The sequence below is a fragment of the Haliotis rufescens genome, unplaced genomic scaffold (genome assembly GCF_023055435.1).
Source record: "Haliotis rufescens isolate VD_foot unplaced genomic scaffold, xgHalRufe1.0.p SCAF_21, whole genome shotgun sequence".
NCBI classification, from domain to species: domain Eukaryota; kingdom Metazoa; phylum Mollusca; class Gastropoda; order Lepetellida; family Haliotidae; genus Haliotis; species Haliotis rufescens.
In genome coordinates, this window is record NW_025963902.1 from 7,264,876 (window position 1) to 7,270,241 (window position 5,366).

Consider the following 5,366-nt stretch of genomic DNA (forward strand, 5'->3'; position numbering starts at 1 on the left):
CTCAGTGAGCTAACACTATAAAATCAGCGCACCGGACTAGCACAAGAAGCCACACACACACACACACACACACACACACACACACACACACACACACACACACACACACACACACACACACACACACACACACACACACACACACACACACACACACACACACACACACACACACACACACGTGCATGCACACGTCAATAATCTTTAAAACTCCATATCACCTCTCCTCACATTATGCACGAAACGACACTTTGTGCACGTGATGTAACGTTCGAAACAGCACGCACATATTGCAATGGAACAGGATGTGATATCATGTGAAAAGATGTCGTTTCTCCAATCCATTGTTATAGTTCAAACAGACCCCATGCAATGTTGTCTGGTCGACCAGCGGGGTCTATCTCATGTGTACATTGATTAATTTGGTGAATCGTGTCCGCAATATTCTTCCTTATTCGCCTTGATCACGCAGATGTGATTGAACAACGATCTACGCGGTCGGTTTCCGACTGTACGCACAGAACAATGCCACACATTTCAACCACCACAAAATCTTCTAATCGGTTCCTGAGTTTTAATAGATCCCTTACATTGGCGGTTACATTGGTTCGCATATCAGCCTCGGTGACTCGGTTTATTGGTTGGTTGTCTTTTTTTTAACGCCCCAGTCAGCAATATTCCAGCTATATGACGGCGGTCTGTAAATAATCGAGCTAGACCAGACAACCCAGTGATTGACATCACGAGCATCAATCCACGCAATTGGGATACGATGATATGCATCAACCAAGTCAGCGAGCCTGACCACCCGATCCCGTTAGTCGCCTGTTACGACAAGCATGTGTTGCTGAAGACAAATTCCAACCTGGATCTTCACGGGGCGAGTGTGGGTTGCTGAAGAACAATTCTAACTCGGATCTGATTCGGTTTATTGCGTGTCATCGTACCTCAGAGGCGTGGATCGTTGATCGAACCAGGGATTCGAACCCACGATCATACTTTTCTGGCACGCCCAAAGGACACCCGTGCCCCAGCATGTAATATGTGCTTGTCCTTGTGAGGTGAGCTGGTGAAATGGGGTTTAACGTCTCGTCCAAGATTATTGCACTTGTATAGCGACGTGCATGTACGTGTGTGTGTTTGTGTGGCTGCTTGTACTAGTCCGGACTGATGGCCATTTACAGTGCTAGCTCACTGAGATACCATGCCACAGTTTAACATGAATACCCCACTCAGACACAGTATACTGACTCCGAGCCGACCAGTCCATGTTTTAGCCCCTTAATGCCGAGCGCCAGACAGGGTAACAACAAGTACCATCTTTTAACGTCTTTTGGTATGACGCGGCCGGGATCGAACCCCGGACCTTCCGCTCTCCGGGCGAACTTTCTACCACTTGATCACGGAGGCGGTCGCTTTTCCTTGTGAGATTGTTGTATTTTAGTTATAAGAAATTAGTATGCGTGGCAATACTGCATTCATACTGCAACATCTAAATGCCACGAAGAGTTTTATAAATATGTATTGTTTAAACACTACGTTTGGTCAAACTTTTGTGTCAACCGCTTAGTATGTCAAAGTCAAGCGGAAGACAGTGTTTATGTATATATTACCACGTATAAGGTGACAAGGCATCAACTTTACTTGTTGGCAATGAATTACCTCTCTCGGATTAATGAAAGTCAGAGCGCGGAAAATATAAACTTCCTCAACACGGGGAATCTGTTCATGACTTACACACCTGCCTGCGTGCGTGCGTGCGTGCGTGCGTGCGTGCGTGCGTGCGTGCGTGCGTGCGTGAGTGAGTGAGTGAGTGAGTGAGTGAGTGAGTGGGTGGGTGGGTGGGTGGGTGAGTGAGTGAGTGAGTGAGTGAGTGAGTGAGTGAGTGGGTGGGTGGGTGGGTGGGTGAGTGAGTGAGTGAGTGAGTGAGTGAGTGAGTGAGTGAGTGAGTGAGTGAGTGGGTGGGTGGGTGAATGAGTGAGTGAGTGAGTGCGTGAGTGAGTGAGTGAGTGAGTGAGTGAGTGTTAAACAAATCCATGGTTGCGAATGGCTAAACGATACACTTGATAATCGAGATTGGGATATACCCGGTACCTTGCTGACTGTGGCGTTAAACAACATCCATTTACTTAATCCCTTGCATGATTCCTTTATTCAAAAAACATAATCCGGACTTTATCAGTGTGGCGTTAAACCCACTTCAACAAACTTCACCGTGGTGGCCCAGTCGTCTGAGGTGCTGCAATTCGCTGTGCAGAGTTGCATCCCTTGGGCACGCCACAAACCTCTGATTGTGAGTTCGAATCCCGGTTCATCCCGCTTATTTTTCAAGGTTTGTCAGCACCATACCCATGCTCGTGGGTTTCACCGAAGTGGTAAATGTCTAAGAAGTACATCACGTCGGGCTTTCCTCCTATATCAAGCTGACACGCCGTTATAAAGCTGGAATATTATTCAAAGCAGCGTGGGGGAGTGGGGGAGTGAGTTTGGTTGTCGACGCTTTGAGCAATATTTCCGTTTTATCAAAGTGTGTCAGATTTACGTGGGAGGAAACTCCGAAGTCACTTAGGTCTTTGACGTTTAAAACTCACGAGCACGTATATTGGGCTGAGATACCCCGAAACACAATCAGAGCGAATTTGTTATTGCAACCAACAGTCTTAGATATATTTCGTAATCAATGTACATCCGTTCGGAATCATGTTAACAGTCTTGTTATTTGATTTATTGAAGTTAAAATTGTTTCTCCGCAGTAATCTTCATATGTTTCCGGAGTAAAGCTGTTCGAACTATCAATGTTCAACTATACATATGTTTCCGGAGTAAACTGTTGAAACGATCAAAGATCAACTATAGATATGTTTCCGGAGTAAAGCTGTTCGGACTATCAATGTTCAACTATACATATGTTTCCGGAGTAAAGCTGTTCGAACTATCAATGTTCAACTATACATATGTTTCTGGAGTAAAGCTGTTCGGACTATCAATGTTCAACTATACATATGTTTCCGGAGTAAAGCTGTTCGAACTATCAATGTTCAACTTTACATATGTTTCCGGAGTAAAGCTGTTCGAACTATCAATGTTCAACTATACATATGTTTCCGGAGTAAAGCTGTTCGGACTATCAATGTTCAACTATACATATGTTTCCGGAGTAAAGCTGTTCGAACTATCAATGTTCAACTTTACATATGTTTCCGGAGTAAAGCTGTTCGAACTATCAATGTTCAACTATACATATGTTTCTGGAGTAAAGCTGTTCGAACTATCAATGTTCAACTATAGATATGTTTCCGGAGTAAAGTTGTTCGAACTATCAATGTTCAACTTTACATATGTTTCTGGAGTAAAGCTGTTCGAACTATCAATGTTCAACTATACATATGTTTCTGGAGTAAAGTTGTTCGAACTATCAATGTTCAACTTATGTATGTTTCCTGAGTAAAGCTGTTCGAACTATCAATGTTCAACATACGTATGTTTCCTGAGTAAAGTTGTTCGAACTATCAATGTTCAACTTTACATATGTTTCTGGAGTAAAGCTGTTCGAACTATCAATGTTCAACTATACATATGTTTCTGGAGTAAAGTTGTTCGAACTATCAATGTTCAACTATACATATGTTTCTGGAGTAAAGTTGTTCAAACTATCAATGTTCAACTTATGTATGTTTCTGGAGTAAAGCTGTTCGAACTATCAATGTCCAACATACGTATGTTTCCGGAGTAAAGTTGTTCGAACTATCAATGTCCAACATACGTATGTTTCCTGAGTAAAGTTGTTCGAACTATCAATGTCCAACATACGTATGTTTCCGGAGTAAAGCTGTTCGAACTATCAATGTCCAACATACGTATGTTTCCTGAGTAAAGTTGTTCGAACTATCAATGTCCAACATACGTATGTTTCCGGAGTAAAGCTGTTCGAACTATCAAAGTCCAACATACGTATGTTTCCTGAGTAAAGTTGTTCGAACTATCAATGTCCAACATACGTATGTTTCCGGAGTAAAGCTGTTCGAACTATCAATGTCCAACATACGTATGTTTCCGGAGTAAAGCTGTTCGAACTATCAATGTCCAACATACGTATGTTTCCTGAGTAAAGTTGTTCGAACTATCAATGTCCAACATACGTATGTTTCCGGAGTAAAGCTGTTCGAACTATCAATGTCCAACATACGTATGTTTCCTGAGTAAAGTTGTTCGAACTATCAATGTCCAACATACGTATGTTTCCTGAGTAAAGTTGTTCGAACTATCAATGTCCAACATACGTATGTTTCCGGAGTAAAGTTGTTCGAACTATCAATGTCCAACATACGTATGTTTCCGGAGTAAAGCTGTTCGAACTATCAATGTCCAACATACGTATGTTTCCTGAGTAAAGTTGTTCGAACTATCAATGTCCAACATACGTATGTTTCCTGAGTAAAGTTGTTCGAACTATCAATGTCCAACATACGTATGTTTCCGGAGTAAAGTTGTTCGAACTATCAATGTCCAACATACGTATGTTTCCTGAGTAAAGTTGTTCGAACTATCAATGTCCAACATACGTATGTTTCCTGAGTAAAGTTGTTCGAACTATCAATGTCCAACATACGTATGTTTCCGGAGTAAAGCTGTTCGAACTATCAATGTTCAACATACGTATGTTTCCTGAGTAAAGTTGTTCGAACTATCAATGTTCAACATACGTATGTTTCCTGAGTAAAGCTGTTCAAACTATCAATGTTCAACATACGTATGTTTCCCGAGTAAAGCGGCTTTTTGCTTTGAAGCGGGGTATGAAGAATATATTTTGTCTCTCAGAAATACGAGCGCAGCCTGTAGTATTCTTGGCGGGGGGTATAAGAGATTTTTTCCCCGCTCAGAAATGTATTGCCCTCCAAGGCGGGTTATACGCTAGTTTATCAAGATCACGTGGGCCAATCAGATCTCATCATTCTGACATGGAGATATGATAAAGTACTTTATCAAGATCACGTGGGCCAATCAGATCTCGTCATTCTGACATGGCGGTATGATAAAAGTTTATATCAATCTTTAGAAATGTGTCAAAAAAGATCAAAGAATCATCCACTATTTTGGACAGAAAACAATATGACGCACGCAAATCAGTTTGTTGTGGCCTGATATAGAACAAGTATCATATCCCTGACGTGTTCCGCCCGAGGTGTCGCAGTGATATACTGATCGCCCCGATACTGACTGGGACAATACGGTATTTATAAGACCACGCACAAGCGGGCCTAAAGCCGGCGCTATACAAATCCCAGCGTAAGGTTAATACACTTGACGATACACCATTGAAAAACTGATATGATCACTGTGTAGGCTGTTTTGTCCTGCTACGGAGT